Here is a 23317-nt window from a genome sequence, read left to right as displayed (position 1 = left end):
GGTGGTGCTGGCTAGAAGGGCTGAATGGCCTACTCCTTCACCTATTGTCTATTGTCTATTATATGAAAATTAAAAGGCTGATGCCCCCAGTAACATTTACTGAGCAGTCGAGCAATAAATTATTTCAGCACCTGCACAACACCCTTTACATCTTGCCGACCAGATAAAATCTCATTTATGCCTTTTTTCCTGTTTCCCTCTAAACCATGAGCTTCAATTTTCTGCAAGGAAATAGACATGTCTCTTATAAACTTTCGATTTCCCAAAAACATGTTGACTTTGCCTGATAACTTTGCTATAAACTTTTCAATAGTATTCTGTAACAGTTTCTAGATGAAAGCTGTTAAGCTAACTAGTGTGTAGGTTGAGTTCTGAGGAACCGTCCTAAACCCGTAACATTATCTCTTTTTCTGAAGATGCTCTCTGTGCTGCTGAGTGTTTTTCAGCAATTTTTTTGTTTATTTCTGGTTTCCAACATCTGCAGTTTACTTTTTGATTTTATGGCCTTTAGATTCCTGACTTCTGTCCTTCTCTATTTTTTAAACAAAATATACCAATCTCTGTTTTGGAAAATATACAGCAACTGCATAGAAATCCAAAGATTCACTACGCTAGAGTGAAGAAACTTCTTCTCATCTCAGACCTGAATGGCAATTGCAAATCCAAGAAACAATCACTTTCACTTATTCAACCCAGAAATGCTGTCAGATATGATTCATAACAAACAATTTGCACACTGTGGTCTACATGGACAATAATGTATTAATGACTCAACACTTTTGTTTTAAAGCTGTTTGAGAGATAAATATTGGCAATGATGTTGCTTCTTTTCATGTTAAGATCTTCTTGTACATTTGGTAAAGTTGACTGGTTTAATGTCTCATCTGAAGGATTTCATTAACTTCACTGCAGCTCTCCCTCAATACTCCACTTTTGCATGTACTGTAGATCTCTAAAGTTTCCATACCATGTCCTAGGCTCATGGGTATACAGCTGGCAGAGACAAGGGGAAGCAATGACTGCTGCTACCAAAAGTATGTGTCGGAGGTAGTGGCTTTTGAATCAAATGAACACATGTAAGTAAAATATTACTTTATCAACTTAATAAAAACACCTAAATAGCCTTAACTTTGTTTATTTTCAAGAATCTGGATATTATCAGCAACAAAAGATCTAGTGCTTTCCTGGTGTATATGATAAATAAACTCTTCTCTGGCTTCAAGCTGGGTACAGTGATTGACTATAACGGATATTTCAATGACAAACTCTACCATCTTCTTATCCCTGAAGAATATGGCAGAGTTTGTCTTCAAAATGTTGGTTATAATCAATAGCTGTACCCGGCTGGAAGCTCAGGAAGAGTTTATTCACAGAGGAAGAAAATCATTGTTTTTCATATAAATCAAAGGCTCTTTTCATATGGCATTGTTGTATTTCACCCATCAATATAACACAACCATAGGTTATAAACCCATTTGTGATAAAATCAACATTGATAATTTATACCTATTAACTATAGCTAATAGCATATAGTAAACATGAGAAATTCTGCAGATGCAGGAAATTCTAAGTATATTCAATAGTATATAAACATGACATAGCTTACGGCTAATCTTTTCCCCAGACTAGAAATATCAAACAGCAGAGCTAATGCTTTTACGGTTAGAGGGGAGACGCATAATGGCAATGTGATAGCCAAGTTCTCTTGGTGGAGTTTAAAAGGCTTTTTGATAGATACATGAACATGAAGTGCATGGAGGGATAGGGATGATACACTGCGGAAGGACGTTTAGTATAAATTATCACCAAGGTAAGCACAACATTGTGTGGGCCAAATGGCCTGTCCAATGTGGTACTGTGCTATCTTATGTAGTTCATTACATAAATACAGTATTGAAAGATTAAGGAAATGAATAAGCATGATGGAAGAGTCTAACTAACCAGCAATACTAACACATCAGCATGTGTCAACAGAAGAGAAGCAAAATAACTGCAAATAAATGGATTCATTAATGAAGTTGGCTGTTTTGTATTTGACCTCATGGAGTAGATGGGGGCACTAGTAATTATAGGCAACAAAAGTCTCAGGAAACTGGAGCCAGTGCTTTTGAGAATGCAATCAATATTAATTGTAAGGTTGTGAATAATGACATTAAATATCTATAATGTTATGCAATCTGCTGAACTCTCATAGGATAAAGTAATAATTAATAAGTAAATGATGTGTTCCATTTTTAATTACCTCCACTTTTCAATTACAATCTGGATATACAGCCAACAAATCAAGAAGACTGTACTGGGAAAGAAGACAAATGATTCTAAGCCAGAATTTGCCAACCCCTCCTAATCCCCTTTTCAATAGCTACAATTCACCAATTACATAAATTTGAACCAATGATTTAAATTCAGCCTTTCAGCATCCGAGATAATCCTTATACCAAATGTGGTCTTTTCAAACCACCAAATGCAAGGAAGAAAATGTGAAATACATTACTCAGTTCAAAGATAGCTATTGTTAGATCTTGGTCTGTGTTGAATTAAATGAATACAGTTGGAATGGAAGTAGAAATAATAGTTTGCAATGAGAGACTGACACTCCCAAATGTTCTTCAGTGTATGGGTTCACCCAGCAAAAAGGCAGCAATATCAAGGCAATCCTCCCGAAGGCTATTGTGATGAAAGATATTCGATCCTCGGGTATAAGATGCAGAATACCTTATTTCTGCATTTAGAATTTTCTGAGTCAGCCGCACTTTAGGAGTGAAGCCTTTTCATGATGAAACCCTTGTTTGAAGTTTGTGGCTTTAAACCTGAAGGTATCTTTGCCTTTCAAGACTTTCTTTGGAGTGAACACTTCAATTCTTCTTTCAGGAAGGTCAAGGGATGTCTGAAGATAACAAGTTGAAGAGCAAGGAAGCATTTACATCAGAACTCACTGTACAGTTTTTTTGTACAGGACAAAAAGTGAATGCTTATTGTGGACCTGCGTGTAGTGGATGTGTTCACTGTTCTGTGTGAACAAAAAGGAAAAGAGAGTAGATATAAATGGCCACACATTTTAATTCTATGTCCCATTCCCATTCTGATATGTCAATCCATGGCATCCTTTACTGTCAAGATGAAGTCATACTCAGGTTGGAGGAACAACACCTTATATTCCGTCTCGGTAACCTCAAACCTGATGGTATGAACATTGATTTCTCTAACTTCCGTTAATGCTCCTCCTCCCTTCTTACCCCATCCCTTATTTATTTATTTCCCACCCTCCTATTTTTTCTCTCTCTACCCATCACTCTTTGCCTGTTCTCCATCTCCCTCTGGTGCTTTCCTCCCCCTTTCTCTCTCCCTAGGCCCCCCGTCCCATGATCCTTTCCCTTCTCCAGCTCTGTATCCCTTTTGCCAATTACCTTTCCAGTTCTTAGCTTCACCCCACCCCCTCCTGTCTTCTCCTATCATTTTGGATTTTCCCCTCCTCCTCCAACTTTCAAATCTCTTACTACCTTTTCTTTTAGTCAGTCCTGACGAAGTGTCTTGGCCCGAAACATTGACAGTGCTTCTTCCTATAGATGCTGCCTGGCCTGCTGTGTTCCACCAGCATTTTGTGTATGTTGCAGACATTTAAGATGTTCAAGGTATCTAGACCAGCAAAAGAAGTATTAAGAGGAAGCTGAGAGAAAATGGAGATGGAAATATGCCACTGTGTTTCTTGGTTGGCATATGTGATATACCATGGGCACCCAGTGTGTGCTGAATCTGCAGTCAACAAGGGCATAAAGAGTGGGAAGTTGGTACCGTGATGAAACTGCAGGAAGTGGGTCACCTGGCTTTCAAACGCCAGGAGGCCAAATGTTTCATACTGATGTGATTCAAGTCACTCCCACAAACTGCAAGCGGGGCTTTTAGTCATAATTAATGACCGGGAAATGGAAAACTTCCTGATCAAATCTGTGGTCAGCTCTCATTTTTGTTGTTTGTGTTTTGTGTTGATGCTTTTAATGAATCCAGCAGGAAGCATGGAATTTAAGAGAAAGCATGGTAAATAACTAAAAAAAAATGGATGCAAGCAGGTCAGTAGAATTTGTCCATATACATTTTAGTAAGGCATTTGACAAGAGTGGCTTATATAGGCTAGCCCAGATCAACAAGACAAGGTGGCTTGGCAATAGGAAGCAGAGGGAAGTGGTGGAAAGATACCATCCTGATTGGAAGTCTATAGCCAGTGATGTGCTGTTGGGATTGGTGCTGGGTCCTTTGTAATTTGTGAAATATATTAACAACTTGGATGTAGATGTGGGAGATGTTTGTAGATGATGCAGAAGTTAATAGTGTTACAGATAGTGTGATAAAGTAAGCCAAATTTAGCATGGTATCTAGGTGTTCTTGTACATCAGTCAATGAAAGCAAGCATGCAGGTACAGCAGGCAGTGAAGAAAGCTAATGGCATGCTGGCTTTTATAACAAGAGGAATTGAGTATAGGAGTAAAGAGGTCCTTCTGCAGCTGTACAGGGCCCTGGTGAGACCCCACCTGGAGTATTGTGTGCAGTTTTGGTCTCCAAATTTGAGGAAGGACATTCTTGCTATTGAGGGAGTGCAGCGTAGGTTCACAAGGTTAATTCCCGGAATAGCGGGACTGTCATATGTTAAAAGATTGGAGCGACTGGGCTTGTATACACTGGAATTTAGAAGGATGAGAGGGGATCTGATTGAAACATATAAGATTATTAAGGGATTGGACATGCTGGAGGCAGGAAGCATGTTCCCGCTGATGGGTGAGTCCAGAACTAGAGGCCACAGTTCAAGAATAAGGGGTAGGCCATTTAGAACAGAGATGCGGAAAAAATTTTTCACCCAGAGAGTGGTGGATATGTGGAATGCTCTGCCCCAGAAGGCAGTGGAGGCCAAGTCTCTGGATGCATTCAAGAGCGAGTTAGATAGAGCTCTTATAGATAGCGGGGTCAAGGGATATGGGGAGAGGGCAGGAACGGGGTACTGATTGTGTACGATCAGCCATGATCACAGTGAATGGTGGTGCTGGCTAGAAGGGCTGAATGGCCTACTCCTGCACCTACTGTCTATTGTCTATTGTATCCTTTAAGGAAATAACATGCAGAATAGACAAAGGAGAGTCAGTGGATACACACAAAATGCTGAGGAAACTGAGCGAGCCTTCACTGAGTCTTGATGAATGGGGTCTCAGCCCAAAACATTGACTATTTACTCTGTTCCATAGATGCTGCCTGGCCTGATGAGTTCCTCCAGCATTTTGTGTGTGTTCCTTTGGTTTTCTCTTGTTTGAGAGTTGTTTGAGAGTCACTAGATGTTTGTTTTGGATTTTCAAAAGACCTTTGACAAGGTGCCACACGAGGCTGCTTAACAAGATAAGAGACCATGTTATTACAGGAAAGATACTACTGTGGATAGAAGATTGGCCGACTGGCAGGAGGCAAAGAATGGGAACTAAGGGGGCTTATTTTGGTTGGCTGCTGTTGACTAGTGCTGTTCTGCCGGGCTGGTATTGGGACCTTTACTTTTCATGTTATATGTCAATGATATGGGTGATGGAATTGATGGCTTTGTGGCCATGTTTGTAGATGATACAAAGATAGGTGGAGGGGGAGGTAGTGTTGAGGAAGCGGGGAGTCTGCAAAAGGACTTGGACAAGTGGGGAGAATGGATAAAGAAGTTGCAGATTGAATATAGTGTAGGGAAGTGTACGGTCATACACTTTGATAGAAGGAATGAAGGCGTATTTTCTAAATGGGGAGAAAGTTCAAAAATCAGAGGTGCAAAGGGACTTGAGAGTCCTTGTGCAGGGTTCCCTAAAGATTAACTTGTAGGTTTAGTCAGTGGTAAGGAAGGCAAATACAACATTATCATTCATTTTGAGATGTCTAGAATATAAGAACAAAGATGTGATACCAAGGCTTTATAAGGCATTGGTAAGACTGCATTAGGAATATTGTGAGCAGTTTTGGGCCCCTTATCTAAGAAATGGTATGTTGGCATTGGAAACGGTCCAGAGGAGGTTCATGAGAATGATCCTGGGAATGAAAAGCTTATCATATGAAGAGCATTTGATGGCTCTGGGGCTGTACTTGCTGGTGTTTAGAAGAATGAGGGGGGATCACATTGCAATCTATTGAATATTGAAAGGCCTAGATAAGAGTGGATATGGAGAGGATTTTTCCTATAGTGTGTGAGTCTAGGAACAGAGGGTACAGCCTCAGAATAGAGGGATTTGGAATTGTTCCACAACTTGGAACAGAGATGAGGAGAAATTTCTTTAGCCAGAAGATGGTGAATCTGTGGAATTCATTGCCTTCGATGGCTGTGGAGGCCAATCATTGACTATATTGAAAGTGGAGGTTGATAGGTTCTTGATAATTCAAGGTGTCAAACATTATGGAGTAAAGCCAGGGGAGTGGGGTTGAGAGGATAATAAATCAGCCATGATTGAATGGTGGAGTGGACTCAATGGGCTGAATGGCCTAATTCTGCTCCCTGTCTCTTGCTCTTATGGCCTTATGGACTGAGACCATTGTTCATCTACTTAGAACCATAGAACATTACAGCACAGAAACAGGCCTTTTGGCCCTTCTTGGCTGTGCCAAACCATTTTTCTGCCTAGTCCCACTGACCTGCACCTGGACCATATCCCTCCATACCCCTCTCATCCATGTACCTGTCCAAGTTTTTCTTAAATGTTAAAAGTGAGCCCACATTTACCACTACATCTGGCAACTCATTCCACACTCCCACTACTCTCTGTGTGAAGAAGCCCCCCCCATGTTCCCTTTAAACTTTTCCCCTTTCACCCTTAACCCGTGTCCTCTGGTTTTTTTCTCCCCTAGCCTCAGTGGAAAAAGCCTGCTTGCATTCACTCTATCTATACCCATCATAATTTTATATAGTCGGCCCTCCTTATCCGCGGATTCCGCATGCATGGATTCAACAAACCACGGATCAGGAAAACCCGGAAGTTCTCTCTCCAGCACTCGTTGTTCGAGCATGTACAGGATATATTTTCTTGTCATTATTCCCTAAACAATACAGTATAACAACTATTTGCATAGCATTTACATTGTATTAGGTATTATAAGTAATCTAGAGATGATTTAAAAGTACAGGCAGTCCCCGGGTTATGAATGAGTTCTGTTCCTGAGTCTGCCTTTAAGTCGAATTTGATGTCGGAACAGGTACATCCGGTATTATTTAGCATCAGTTAGTAAAATGTTTTTCTTAGTATATAGTATATATTTTACCTTTCTATGCAAAGAAAACACTTAAGAAACATACGTATTTCAATAATTAAACCACAACATTGTTTAGTAATAATTGTAGGTTTCATTGGGGCAGTGCCTTTCACATGCTCCATTAAAATTGTTCTGATCGTTGACCGACTATAGCCTAACGCTTTTCCAATGACTGATGGCGTTTCACCTCTTTCTGATTGCTTTATTACTTCCAACTTATTTTCAGTCGTAATCGTGATTATTTTCGTGAACAGTAACACTGCAGATTCAGAGCTACACCTGCTCCTAAACTCCACCGCATTGAGACAGGTTAAATAAGGGACTTGAGCATCCACGTTTTTTGGTATCCGCGGAAGGTCCCGGAACCAATCCCCCATGGATAAGGAGGGCCGACTATACCTCTATCGTCTCCCCTCATTCTTCTACGCTCCAGGGAATAAAGTCCTAACCTATTCAACCTTTCTCTGTAACTCAGTTTCTCAAGTCCCAGCAACATCTTTGTAAACCTTCTCTGCACTCTTTCAACACCCTTCTGTAATATGTATTTACTGGGGTCTGGAAAAGAATGAAAGGGTTTTTAATTAAGGTTCAGCCTTCACAGCTGCTTAGTACGAGAGTTTTGCACTCTGCCAGTTACTGCAGGAACCTGAAGAGAGTTGTGAACACAGCTCAGCACATCGCAAAAAGTCATCTCCCCTCCATGGGCTCTGTCTATACTTCTCACTGCCTCAGTACAGTAGCATAATCAATGACCCCATCCACCCTGGACATTCTCTCTTCTCCTCTCTCTCATTAGCCGGAAAATACAATTGCCCAAAGGCACATACCACCAGGACCAAAGACAGCTTCTGCCCTGCTATTAAAAGACTATTGAATGGATCCCTAGTCTGATAAAATCGACACTTTATCTCACGATCTACCTCATGACCTTGCTCCTTAATGGCTGCCCACACTGAACTTTCTCTGTAGCAATTGCACTTTATTCTTCATCTGTTATTGTTTTAACTTACCTCAAAGTACTGTGTAATGAATTGATCTGGCAATTCCCTGTACTTCAGTAGATGTGACAACAATAAACTAATTCCATTTTGAATTTCAATTCTATATAATGCTATGTGTTTGTAAGCTAGTTTCTCATTGCATCTGTGCAGACATTTACTTTTGCATGTGACAATAAACTTGACTTTGACTTTAAACCAGAACATAAAATGAGTCAGCAGCACAACACGTCAAGAAGAGGTGTGAAAGTAGTTTAAATCTGTGTTGTCAGCTTAAATCAGTAGGTAAGAGAAGAGGAGGGAAATAGCAAAAATATATGCAGTATATTTTTTAATGATTAAAAAAATGAAGCAGTTATAGAAATAAATAGCAGGGAGATAAATAGGATGAAACAACAGGATGGTGGGAAAAGGAATAAAATATATAGACAAAAGTGAAGCAATTAAAGCAAGAATGTAGTTAGAAGATTTTAAAAAAACATGTCAGAGAGAATGGGATAAACAAGGAGCAAAGTATTAGGAAAACCGAGTAATGTGATTCATTCTAGTATTCTCCATCTTCAACAGATCAGTGTTTGGTAGTCGGTTATTTGAATCTAATGCAGGAACAGAGTAGATACTAATACACTCGGATCCAAATAGCATTTTTATCAATTATGCAATTTTGTGGATGGTTGAGTAGTATCACACCTCCTGTAGGTTTGCACATGGTTAAAATTATGTGCACCATGTTTTTGATTCATTGTTGTGTACTCTGTGGATATTTTCCTAGGGTTAACAATGTAATTTTAGTGCCTTTTTAACATTATATTGCCAATGCTGAATGCATTAATTGAACGTGAGTGCTAGCCATTGTGTTATATTGTGCTGTAAATGGATACAAATGGATTTGCAGTTAATGGAATGGCAAGTAGAAAAAAAATGCTGACTTCAGTGATGGGCAAAAATATTATCAGCGTTGCTGGCTCAGTGAAATGCTCCAGAACCACACACTCAAAAGTGAACATTAATACCTACATTGATTGTAACTCAAAATACAGCCATATAATGAGAACAGAGAAGGAATTGTTTTCCATATGCTGTTTTGTACTGTTAGTGGTGTCGTTAATATTATTGAAACTAAAGTGCTGTTTATTGTCTGCAAGCTGGAGAGGAAAAGGCTTCAAATTTCATGTTCTGTTGAATGAAATAAAATCTTCAAAATCTCACATACTGTATATCAACACATACAGAACTCTGTCTGTCAGTGACCAAGGGAAAAGATTAGTCAGATTTCATTATCATGTAACAAAATTTAAGTTGCATCAGATTTTAAATGTTCTGGTGCATTTAGTAATATGTCAACACTTGTTAATGTAATGTTGGTTGGAGTAACAGTAACAGCATGTGAAATTTTTTATTTCAACAACCTTTTCGAGGAATGACACTTCAATTTCCTTCTACTTTTCCCACACTACTTGTTTGGCAACATGCTTGTGAGAGTTTCAACACAATTTACGTGATTGATGCATATTGTATTTCCTCTCATTCAATACCTGCATTATAACAGTACAGGATATTTGGTCACTGCAATATAACCATTGTATTCCATAACATACTCTCATTCAGCCCAATTGTTTGAAAGTCACCAATAAGATCAGCCCTTCTCAGCTGTATATATCAGTGTATTTTGTTGATTTATTTTGTGTTTTTTTTTGTTGAAATTATACCACAAAAGCTTTTTGAGTTTCCTAAGGACAGAATGTATGAATTAATTGTTCAGAAAGGGATGTGTGCATAACACAGCTGAAAATAAAACAACTCCAGATATATAAAGCATGTTCTCTACTTTTATGGTCTGGGGAGCAGCAGGAACACAATTAACTACGACCACTTTTAACAAGTGACAGAATGTCCAAAAATGCAATGCCTTCTGATGGTATGTGTGGAACCAATTGTTTTGTGAATAAGCTCTCATGGCTTGTAGAAATACTTTAAATCAATTAACATCCTGGTATTATCATACAATCAAAAATATATTAAGCAAATTGGTTTGCAGTACTGTGATGGCAGCCATTGTGCCTTTATTTTGCAGCAGAATAGGTAAATGGACTGGATATGCAAGTACATCTATGAAAGAGCATGTCAATGGTTTCTTAACTTAATGATCTTGCACGATGTTAGAGCCAGAGTGAATGTCGAACACTTTCAGAGGTTTGAGGCTATTACAATTGGCAAGACTTTGCTTGATTTTCCTTGACATTTATCTGGACTATTCCTTTCACATCTGTTCCCATGGCTTGTGCATTTGAAAGATGGCAATGCCACGGCGCCACATCCTGTCATGCTTGTGTGATAGGGGAGAGGGCTTTTTTATCTGTTGCATCTCTTAGCAAAATTTCCAAGCCTTCTTTATCAATTCAAGTGCTTCCAGATATATTTTCTTTTTCTCTCCACTGCTAAATTGGTAGAATTTCTACAGCTAGACTGCTTGAAATAAGGAACCAAGATTTTAAACGATAACTAGAATAGCTATTGAAGAGCAGCTGCTCTCCAGTGATCCATTCCCTTATCCATTTCACCTCATGAAAAAATAAACAGAAAACCTATTATGAAGGTGACCTAACTGAATCCAGGAGCGTGAAGTATCAGAGGAATTCTGTGCTCCCAACAGCTTTTCACTTGGGGTCACTGACTTACCCTTTCTATTTTCATAGACACCACAAACGCTTTCAACAACAACTGTTGAATTCATTCAACCAGTTAAAATATCCAAGACTTAAAATAATAGGTCTGGGAAGTTACATAATAGAATAGATTTTACTAATTGGGGATGGAGCTTTTCTGGGCTTATAATTCAAACTGAGAATTCAAGCGCAGAGGTGAAGAAATCACAAGAAATCTATTTCTGGAGCTCAAATTCATGATTTGTGCCCTGATTGCCTGTCCTGGCCTTAATCATTTCATATACTTAATGCCTCTATAATGAGTACAATATCTAAGTGCTTGCTCCAGATGTTCTTCAATAAAATAGCTTGGCAGGTCAAAGCTAAAGGTTGATGTCCAGAGTACGCGAATCCGGAGATGGAAGCCTGAAAGTCGAAGACTGAAGGTAGAGGCCCAAACGTGTCATAAGGTCACTGGGGTCAGAAGTCCATGGGAGTCTGGAAGTCAAAGTCCAAAGGTCAAACCCATGATTGCTGATCCTAGGGCAAAGTCCAAATTTGGAGGCCCAATGTCTATGAGGAATAAGGACTGGAGGCCAGAAGGTGGCCAGTCCTGGAGCTGGAAGGCTTGACTGCCTGTAAGGAGTTGGGGTGTGGGGAGGGAGAGTAGGAAAGATGATTGTTTTGCTGCTGTTGTCTTTTTTGTTTTATTGTTGTTGTTGCTTGTGTTGTTCACGGTAGACATGCTATGTTGGCACCAGAATGTGTGGTGACACTTGGGGCTGTGCCCAGCACATCCCTGAGAGTGTTGGTTGTGAATGCAAATATCACATTTCAGTATATATTTTGATATGTGTGTGATAAATAAATCTGAAGCTCCAATGATTCACTGGGCAAGGTAATTATCTTCCGTGCATGAGATGTGGATATTGATGGCTGGGCTACAATTTATCCCCCTAATCCCAAAAGCCATAGAGAAAGCAATGGTGAGTAACTTCCTTCAATGGTTGCATTTCATAAGATGAGAGTATTCTGTAAAGAGTTTGTACGTTCTCCCCTTGACCATATCGATTCCTCCTGGGTGCTCCAGTTTCCTCCCACATCCCAAAGACATTCAGGTTAGTAGGCTTATTAGTCACATGGATGTGATTGGGTGATACGGGCTCATTTGGCCAGAAGGGCCTCTTACTATGCCGTATCTCTAAAAAAAATTAAAAATTAATTACAAAGCAACTGGTAGATGCCATACTGAAGCTGCAGTACAATGTACCAGTGATGAAGTGAATGAATGCATACCTTTATGAACACAAGGCCATTTGAAAGGTCCATTTCGGTCTAGGTTAGGGGACCCAACCTTTTCTATGCCATGGAACAATGCCGTTAAGCAGGGGTCCACAGACCCCAAGGTGGAATACGCTGGTAGATGATATTATGCTTTCCATTTGTTGTGAGCTGCACCCAATTAGAAAAGTAAACAGAACTCAAATCACACTACTGATTGATGTCTTGCCAATATTAGGAGGAGTCAGGACAAGAAATATGCCAGAGTATTGTCTCTTACATGCTCTTGCAGCCATAGTATTTTTGTGAATGTACACAGTAGACTTCTGGTAAGTAGTGATCCACAGGATTTTGATGGTGAAGGGTTTGAAAATGTTTTAATGCAAAGAGTGTCAAAATTTGTAAGAGTTTCTTGATGTCATTTGGCCAAACGCTGCCTCTCATCTCTCCTCTGAAATGATCTAAGAATGTTCAGGGGTCTGGAGCTAAGTGAGTTTGGCAAAATCCAAATCGAACATTAGTGAGGTTGGTGTTCAGAATCAGAATCAATTTAATATCATTGGCATATGTTGTGAAATTTGTTGTTTTGCGGCAGCAGTATTATTATTATGTATTATTAATACATAATAATAAAAACGATAAATTACAATAAGAAGCATATATAAAATAAAATTAAATTACAAACGTTTGTAAATAAAGAGTGCAAAAAGCAAGGAAAAAATACTGATGTGGTGTTTATAGGTTCATTGTTCTTTCAGAAATCTGGTAGCAGAGGCATTCCTGAGATGTTCAGTATATGTCTCGTGGCTCCCCAACCTCCTGTATGTTTATGAGTATGGAACAAAAACTGTTGGTAGAACTCAACGGTCATGCAGTAATTGTTGAGGCAGAAGGATGGTTGACATTTTGGGTCTGGACTCCACATATGGACCTATCCTGACATCCATTTGGATTATGGACCATCCTCTGCCTCCACTGATGCTGGTTGTTCCTAAGAGTTCAGCCAGTAATTTGTTTTTTTGCTTCCGATTCCAGTGTCTGCAGTCTCTTGTATCCCTGACTGGTAAGTGCGCACTGATTGGTAGAACTGTCATTAATACCTTCCAATGGTTTGTTGCTGATTGATGGAACACCATTATATAGGGCATAGAATATAAAAAAAGATATAACAAAGTTGCCCTGCACAACTCGTTTAATCTTTCTTTTACTCATCTTAAACGTATGTCCCTACTGCCCTGGGAAAAAATTAAAATTCTATTCTATCTCATAATCGATAATACTATGATTATACTACTTTCAATCAAGCTTGGTTACTACTTTGCTATAAATGCCATACATATGATCATGTTTGACGGTCTTTTTTTAATGGCTTCTCTTTGGGTTTCTTTGTTTTCTGGCTGCCTGTAAGGAGATGAATCTCAATTTGTATCCGTACTTTGATAATAAATGTACCTTGAACTTTGCACTTAAAACTCTGTCAAGTCTTCCCTCAATCTCCAATGCCCCAGGTAAAACAACCCAAGTTTGTCCAACCTCTCCTTATAGTTCATATCCTCTAATCCAGGCAGCATCCTGGTAAACCTTTGAAACACCTTTTCCAAAACCTCTCCATCCTTCCTGTAATGGACAACTAGAAATGCACACAAAACTGTTGTGGCAGTATTAACCACAGTAGACATATCTAGTATATCTAGATGCTGGTGTTGCAGCTGTTCCAGAACATCCTCACTGCAGGTGCATTCATCCTGGAGTGTAAATACTTAAGAAAAAAAGCTGGGGTAACTTTCAGAGCTCATATCCTTTGCTTATCAAGAGGCAGAGGATCAGGCTGGCTGATCACAGTTTAATGAGGCATGAAAGCCCTTTATGACCCCTGTACCATACTCTTCTGTGAAAACTAATGGAAGTATTCATTTGTTTGCTCCTCCCTAACAAAATTTCTATTATCATCTTTATTGGGATGTTGTCCTTTTTTTTCTGTTTATACAATAGAGTGCTCATTAACAACACCACACATAACAAATCAAGTAAATTTTATCATAAAAAAGGTCTTTAGAAGGAAATAGGTATTTGAACAAAATCAGTGACTTCTCCCAATAAAAGCAATGCAATTTAGTAAAGGAAAATGAAGCTTGTGAAAGAGTTATATATGAATGCCTTATATCAATCTTCGGCATTTATAGCAAAATAGCAACCCGGTTTTATTAAGACTAGAATTATACATTCTTCTGCATTCTGTCTGAGAACAACATTTTCACTGTTTGTAGCTTTCATAAGATTTATTTTACTTTTACATGTTCTTTCATAACCTCTCTTGACTTTTTCCCTTTTTTTTGGTTCTTTTCCATATTCTCTCTGATCACCATGGTTTCTTTTATCCATAAATTTGGCACATGTTTCATATTAATTTTAATTTTTCTCCATTGCATAGATGGTTATTCTTACTTTACAGTTTTTAATTTGTCCAAATGATACATCCATTGTCAGCTTTGAGTGTAGACTGCCAATTCCTGAGAGTGTTGTAAATGCAGCTTCAGGCTGCTGTAAGGAGTCCAATTTGAATCCTCACTCCTATCATGCTTTGGACTAAACCGCAGTCCACCTGTCAGCCAATAATTTAATGCCATCTGACACATGCTTTGAAGAGAGCCAAAAACGCACTGTAAGTAGATTGGAACCAGTTCAGAACAATCCAATTTGAATTCAATCTGATTTTAATAGTAACAACAAGCACCTGGGATGGAAAATATTTTTTGGATAAGTCTGCATTACATGTACTAAACTGCGTCTGTGAGAGGAAATGGTGAGAATAAATGAATTATAAACACAGTCATGTCAAATTTCCACGTCTGATACAGTTACAACGAGGTGTATGTGGGCCAATCAGGGGAGGAAAATAAGGTAAGGAGCAGCTCCATCAGCCTCCCAGGATCTGACCTCACCGAAAGCATACTAAATTCGGGCACATCAATAGGAGCACCCCAGATCTGAGGAATGAAAATTGTTAATGGCTACTTGAGGAGATTCAACCGAGCACCACGCCCTTGGCCATCTGCCAAGATTTCCATGTAAAATAATGCATTTTACTGTGCAATGAGCTTTTTGGATTGGTCCTGTGGAAATTAGCCCATGTAGTCTGAGAGCATCAATTGATGGGTAAACACAAGGGAACAATGTTTTTGCCGCACTTTGCTGGACAAATGCCAGTGGCTTCAGTACACACCACGCCAAATGTTGTTTGAAAAATAACTTTCGGATATCCCTCATAATTTGCCTTTCATTACTTCAAACCTCTATCCTTAGGAGCGCTTCTAAAGGGCATTGCACAGGGAATGACATCAATCTATGTGAATGAAATATTAGAAGAATTTCCCAGAATAGCATTTTTTGCAATTCACTCTGAAAAAAATGCATTTTCAGTTGCACAAAGCTGAAATAAAGAGCCAAGTAATCGAATTTCTAGGCCAAGTCCAAAATGATTTCAAATTACTTGATCCTTATTTACATATACCAGTTGTCATTTTGCTTATTATTCCTACTGGTGCTTTACAGTTATTTGGCTTTTTAAAGCCAAGTGAGACTTCTTTCTGCCTCAGTACAGCATTCAACATAATCAATGAAACTCTCCCCACCCCCACACTGGAGAATCTCTCTCTTCTCCCAACTCCTAGCGACAGAGATTATAAAGCCTAAAAGCACACACTACCAGGCCCAAGTACAGCTTCTATCCCACTGTTATCAGCCACTTGACTGGACCTCTTGTTCAAAAAGATGGGCTCGTGACGTCACAATTTATTTTGTTATTATTTGCACTTTATTATCTGCCTGCTCTGCACTTTCTCTGCAGAGTTATTTTTTTAAATTCTGCATTATTATTATTTTACCTTGTTCTATCTCAATGCACTGTGTAATGATTGATCTGTATAACCAGTATATAAGACAAACTTCTCACTGCATCTTGGTACCCATGACAATATTAAGCCAATACTAATAATGAGAGCCTCTGTTGGTCAGGGTCGACCATGGATGTTGCATCCTAGCAGCCTAGATATGTAAGCTTGGGCAGTACGATATGGAGAGCAAACTGTGCCCATGTAGCAAGCTCCCCCTTTCTATGCATATGATGAACCCAAAGGAACGGCTGAGGCTGATACAATTTGATGCCAGCAGCATTGCTGGAGTTGCCAGCCAGCATTGAACTCTTTGTAGGACTGCCTTAGGGACTCCAGCTCAGGATTTTCCCCTGGGGGTTTACTCCTGAAGCCTTCCCCATAAGTGAGTATTGCCAGAAGGCAGCTGATATTTGAGATCAGAGTTTTCCTTCACCTAGATGAACTGTCAACCACAGTTGATGAGGCCCATCTGTCTGAAGTGACCAGTTTTAAGGCGCCAGTAACCCACTTTTGCCCTTTCTCCTATCAGTAGAAATGGTTCCACCAGGTTTAGTAGCTAAGCCATCCATGAAGGCCAGGAGCTGGCCCACGCAGGTGGGAGCATTTAACAGGCAGTGGGAGCTTGTCCACATTGCCACCCCCAGCTATAACAATCTTAAGGAACCAATACCAATAATAAACCAATAAAGGTGTTGAGAATTACAATTACCAAAGCCATAATATCTATTTTGAATTAGCACTATTCGTATACCAATTATGATGTCACGTATTATTCATACTTTGACCCTCTTTGTGACATTTTACTGTTATACTAACATTTATCTGCAACTATTGTCCCCATTACATATAAAAAAGCTATGTCCGTTTCTTTCGATAATTTCCACAGTTGTCTCTATAAATTGAACTTGGACTTCAATTTGATGGTATAAACAAATATTATCAATTCTGTACTGATGAAACCAACTAGAAAGCATCAACAGAAATTGTTGGAGTCCCTGCATTTCAACGTTAATCTTCTTAAAAAGTACACAATATTTCCTTATATCTTAATGATTATGCTATACATTACAATTTATTCAAATACTTCTTGTCACATGCGAATAAGTCTCTGGTTTGGTATTCTCTATTAGGGATAGCAAAGGGTGTAGGAATTACCATCTACAAGATATCAGGGAGGGAAGAGAAATGATTATAAAGAAGTTAGCAAGATAAAAGGCACTCTGTGATGGCCTCATAAAGCCTGCAGACCAAATCAAACATTCATTAATAATTTATGAGTCATTAGTTGCTCAATCTAAAGCAAGACTCCCAATGAAACAATGAATAATACTTGAGATATTAGTGTCTTTAACTTGTTCATTCAGTTGTGGGGAAAATTAACCTAGGAGTTTACAAGAATTACTTCAATTGCCCATCGTTGCATTTATTTCATATTTGAAAGGGTCTTTATGATTTTTAAGATGTTGACAACATACAGACATGCATTTGACAATAAACGTTCTGTGGTGAATGATAGTTTAAGGGTTAAGTACAATACAACATACAGGGGATATTCACACAGCCTTTTACTTGCAGAAAAATGTCTTAAGGCACTTTACAAAGCCATAATCAAATTAACCAATGAAGGAGCTATTATTAGGGGATGACAAAGTGCTTAGTCAAGGATTTGGGTTCAAGGGAGGCTCTTACACAACAAATACGGCAATCATAGGAAGGTTTGCAGAGGATTAGTGATGTGGGTGCCCTGGCAACATTGCCTCCTACATGATATAGACGACGATTTTTCCACAGGGACAACAGTGAAAATAGGCAATATATTCCGACATAAAAGTCCTCAGAGTGATGCTCATTGTGAAGGTTCACATCAGGACATTGTCCATAGCACAAATAAAACCATTTGATTAAAGTGTGAGGAAACTACTTCATTTGGATTAGTGAGATATGTGTTCTTAGCTGTTGTAGATACTTCGTCAAGAATCTTTTCACTACATTAACACCGGTCCTTCAATAACTTCCACTGCAAGCTCCAAAGAAGGCTGGGAGGAGAATTCCTTTTAAAATCAGTTGTTATGGACACAAATCAATTTGTGGCTGCAAATTGAGCAGGTTTCAAAATCACTATGCATCCTTAAGTCCTATGTTTTTTTTTAACATGGACAGATCAAAAGACTGAAACTCACTGCCCATACATGGCACCACGAGCACAGTGACGTACTAAGCTGTCTTGGTATGTCATTATTGGCAATGCTTATGGTGCCCTGTATAATCAAAATGTCAACAATGCCTTACCAAGACGAGCAGTCATACCAAATTTGGAAGCTACACTGGCCTGAAAGCAAATGATCTAATTTAGCCACATCAAACGGATGGTCAAGGAATAAATCTGTAAGAGAGTTTTGATAAATGAATTTGCAAAGTGCAATAGGAAAATTACAAGCATGAATGATAATAATTAAGAAAGTTCAAGCGTCAGTGATAGTCAGTGGGATATGAACTGATTGCTTATGGCCCATGGGATGGAGCTTGGCATTCAGGTATTCATTCATAGTTTATGATCAGGTCATTGCTAACAAGGCCAGCTCTTACTGTCCGTCATTAAATGGCCTTAGAAAATTATTGTGCACTGTTGCAGTCTTTCTGATGAAGTGCTGTTGGAAGTGAATTTGAGGATTTAGATCCAGCATTGATGAAGGACAACACAGAGTACTGTGTGATTTGGAAGGGAACTGTATGTAATGGTATCCCTGTGTATCTACTAACTCTTGCTTTCACGGTTATAGAGGATGTGTGCTTGGAAAGTTTGATCAGAACAGCCCAGGCAAATACTGTAACTGCAAAGCACTTGGTGATTACATGCGCTGTGCCAGTAGTGCATGTATGCTTAGAGTGGTAATTTTGGGATCCAGCAAATGAAGTGATTTGTCCCGGATGGCAATGATCTTGAGAGTTGTTCTTGCTGCACTCTCTCAGTAGAAAGCATTGTGTCAAGCATACAGTTTCTGACTTGTAGATTGTGTACAGGTTCTGAGGTATAAGGGCATAGGTTTTTCATTGCAGAATGCCCAGCCCTTGACCATCTTTTGCAGCTGCAATATTTACAGTGTATGGTTACTTCAGAGTTGGTGATGACTCCATGGATATTGATGGTGAGGACTCAGTGCTGGCAATGTCAATCAATTCAAGGGTAGGCAGCAAGAAATGCTGGAGGAACTCAGCCGGTCAGGCATCATCTATGGAAAAGAGTGCAGTTCACGTTTCAGGCCGAAACCCACACCACCAGCCTCCGCATCATGCACATAATTCTCCGCAACTTCCACCATCTTCAATGGGATCCCACCGCCAAGCATGTCTTTTCTTTCCTCCCCCACCCTTTCTTCTTTCCACAGGGATCACTCCCTACGCAAATCCCTTGTCCATTTGTCCCTCCACACTGATCTCCCTCCTGGCACTTATCCTTGCAAGTGGAACAAGTGTTACACCTGCCCCTACACCTCCTCCCTCACTACCATTCAGGGTCCCAAACAGTCCTCCCAGGTGAGGCGACTCTTCACTTCTGAGTCTGTTGGGGTCACATATTGTGTCTGTTGCTTTCAATGTGGCCTCCTGTTTATCAGTGAGACCTGATGTAGATTGGGAGACTGAGCACCTATGCTCTGTCCACCAGAACAAAATGGATCTCCCAGTGGAAACCCATTTTAATTCCACTTCCCATTCCCATTCTGATATGTCTATCCATGGCCTCCTCCACTGTCGGGATAAGGTCGCACTTAGGTTGGAAGAACAACACCTTACTTTCCATCTGGGTAGCCTCCAAACTGATGGCATGAACCCCCCCCACCCCATCCCCTTTTCCCTCTCTTACCTTTTCTCCTTGCCTGCCCATTGCCTCCCTCTGGTGCTCCTCCCTCCTTTTCTTTCTTCCATGGCCTTCTGTCCTCTTCTATCAGACTCCTCCATCTCCAGCTCTGTATCTCTTTCACCAGTCAAATTTCCAGCTCCTTACTTCATCCCTCCCCCTTCAGATATCACCTATCACCTTGTTTTTCTCTCTCCCCCTCCTCCCACCTACTCCTCAGCTTTTTCTCTCCAGTCCTGCCAAAGGGCCTCAGCCCAAAATGTCAACTGTACTCTTTTCCACAGATGCTGATTGGCCTGCTGAGTTCCTCCAGCATCTTGTGTGTGTTGCTTGGATCTCCAGCATCTGCAGATTTTTCTCTTGTTTAAGATGCTCATTGCCTGATACTTCTCTGACTTAAACATTACCACTTATTTGTCTGTGACAGAATGCAAGTATAGTCTGCTTCACCTTATAAGGTGTCATGGTAGTGTAGAGATTAGGACAACGCTTTGCTGCGACAGCTGTAAGACGGAGGTTCAATTCCTGCTGCTGTCTGTAGAAAGCTTGTACTTTGTCCTTGTAACTGTGTGGGTTTCCTCTGAGTTCTCTGGCTTTGCCCTGCAGTGCAAAGACGTATGGTTAGGGATCATGAGTTACTGCATGTGCATGCTATGTAAGCACTGAATGTGTGATGATACTTACAGCTATCCAACACAACCTTCTCCGATTTGATTTGATGCAAGCGGCAAATTTCACTATATGTTTCAATGTACAGGTAACAAAGAAGGCGAATCTTCAATCATTTGTTAAAACTCACTGAACAGTTGTAATGAAATTAATAATTCTACATTGTACATTCAACAGCAAGCATCCCCACTTCTGAACTTATCGTGGAAGGACGGAAGGAAACCTACAGCTCATTGTGTCAGCATATCCCTGTCCTATCACTGGACCTAATGGTGAGTTCGGCAAAGACAGAAGCTCCCCCAGCTCTCCGTAATTTTGGTATTTGATCAGGCCCGCATGGAAGTCAAAGAGGAACTCAGCAAAGAACAGGAGGCAGGGATGATTCTTTCTGGGATGAGCTGACTGCTCAAGAGGGATTTCCGTTTGGACTGCCTCACATTTCTTTGCTGATGCTTTATTTCCAATTGACTCAAAGTAAAATTCTCTCTTTAGACCAGCGGATAATACTTTAAAACATGATTTTGATATACTGAATCGGAGGCTATTATTATGCATAATGAGCAAAATAGGATAACTCGCTGAATGGTTCTTTACAAAAAGCACTGTCATTCTTATTTTCTTGCAAGTAAAAGAAACTGTTATAAGAACAATCTGTAGTAATGTTGAATAACTGATTTGGCAGTTTTGTTATACTGAAATACTAAAACCCTTATTGAATAAAGTTATTCTGCACTTACAAATAAAACCACTTTTAAAAAAAGCCAATTAAGCAGATGTTACTTCAGATAAAATATTGACTTCAGAATGTTTTTGAAGGGAAGAGCAATAACAATATGGAATTCTAAATTGTCATGTCAGAAGAATGAGAGCCAGTTTCTTGTACATAATTCTCCTGTGGTCCTTTTTGAAATTTTGAGGAACCACAGACTTAGTGGATACCAGATACTTCTCATATAGAAGTTACAGCAGCCACTGAAGCACAGCCACCGGCAAATAGATTTTATTAACTGCCAGTGCCAGAAGACTGGGAAATAGCAAATGGCGTAATGAAAGAAAAAAAAAGGTGGCAAATACAATATAACCAAATATCTTATTTCATTGTCTCTTTAGAAGCACAAGGAAAATGAAACACAGTACACACAATTTAATGATAGTACAGCAGATAAACATCATCTATGCAATGATATAATTCAGAAATTTATTGATTAAGGCCTAGCACACTGTGATTGACATGTTTAGTTTTGCATTGAATTTTGAAACATTGTTGTTAAGAAATTCTCTTTATTGTATTCAGGAAAGAGCAGGGAGCAATTGTAGCAAACTACTAAAACACTAATTTGTTCACTGAGGTATGCCTCAGCCATCACAATGTGTCCTGTTTGAATAAAACAGTGTCTGGAGAAGGGACATGAGCATTATTCAGAATCAAAATCAGAATCAGGTTTAATTTCACTGGCATACTGTATGTCAGATTTGTCGATTTGTGGCAGCAGTACATTGCAATAGATAATAGTAAAAGTTATGTTATAATAAGCTATATAAAATTTAAAAAGGAATACAAAAGCAGAGGAAAATCTGATGGTGGAGAGAAAGAAGCTGTTCATGAAACATTGAGTGTGTGTTTTCAGGCTCCTGTACGTCCTCCTCGATGAGAAGAGGGCATTTGAAGGGATCCTGAGTGATGGATACCACCTGGATGCTGGGGGCTCTTGCCCATGATGGAGCTGGCTGATTTCACAACTTTCTGCAACTTCTTCTGATCCTGTGCAGTGGCCCCTCCACACCAAACAGTGATAGAAAGCTCTGCACGGTACAGCTGTAGAAATTTATAAGTGTCTTTGGTGATGTACCAAGTCTCCTCAAACTCCTAATGAAATATAGCTGCAGTCAAGACTTCTTTGTAGCTGCATCAACATGTTGAGCCCAGAACAGATTCTCAGAGATGTTAAGACCCAGGAGTTTAAAACTCCTCACCCTTTCCACTTCTAATCCATCAAGGATCTCTCCTTTTGAAGTCCACAATAAAATCCTTGGTTTTACTGATGTTGAGTGCAAGGTTGTTGTTGTGACACCACTCAACCAGCTGATCTATCTCACTCCTGTACACTTCCTCATCACCATCTGAAATTCTATCAACAATAGTTGTGACATCGGCAAATTTATAGATGACATTTGAGCTGTGCCTAGCCACACAGTCGTGGGTATAGAGGGAGTAGATCAGCAGGCTTAACATGTTTCTTTGAGGTGTGCCAGTATTAATTATCAGCGAGGAGGTGATGTTAATTCCGATCCTCACAGACAGTGGGAAAGTCAAGGATCCATTTACAGAGGACAAGGTTTTGGAGCGTGTTGATTAGAACTAAGGGTAAGAATGCGTTGAACACTGAGCTGTAGTCAGTAAACAACAGCCTGAGGTAAGTATTGCTGTTATTCCAGTGAGCCAAGACCAAGTGGAGAGCCTGTGAGATTTCATCTGCTGTAGACCTATTGTGGCAATAGGCAAATTGCAGCAGGTCCAGGTCCTTGCTTAGGGAGAAGTTGATACTAGCCATGACCAACTTCTCAAAGCACTTCATCTCTGTAGATATGTGTGAGTGCCACTGGACATTGGTCATTGAGGCAGCTCACCCTGCTTTCCTTGGGCACTGGCATGATTATCACCCTCTTGATGGGAATCTCTGACTACAGCAGTCAGTGATTGCAGAAGCCCTTGAACACACC

The 23317-nt window shown here is 39.7% G+C and overlaps 1 long non-coding RNA gene across 1 annotated transcript in view; it reads left to right on the top strand.

Moving 5' to 3' along the window:
* The window catches only part of LOC140740408 (uncharacterized), a 45616-nt gene extending 24486 nt beyond the window's left edge, over nt 1-21130 (top strand). The window contains exon 3 of the long non-coding RNA XR_012101846.1: nt 20774-21130. This is a non-coding gene — a long non-coding RNA (uncharacterized lncRNA). The remainder of the gene's footprint in view (nt 1-20773) is intronic.
* The last annotated feature ends 2187 nt before the right edge of the window (nt 21131-23317 follow it).

This window comes from Hemitrygon akajei, chromosome 2 (genome assembly GCF_048418815.1).
Source record: "Hemitrygon akajei chromosome 2, sHemAka1.3, whole genome shotgun sequence".
NCBI classification, from domain to species: Eukaryota; Metazoa; Chordata; class Chondrichthyes; order Myliobatiformes; family Dasyatidae; genus Hemitrygon; species Hemitrygon akajei.
This window is presented reverse-complemented; position numbering and strand designations above follow the sequence as displayed.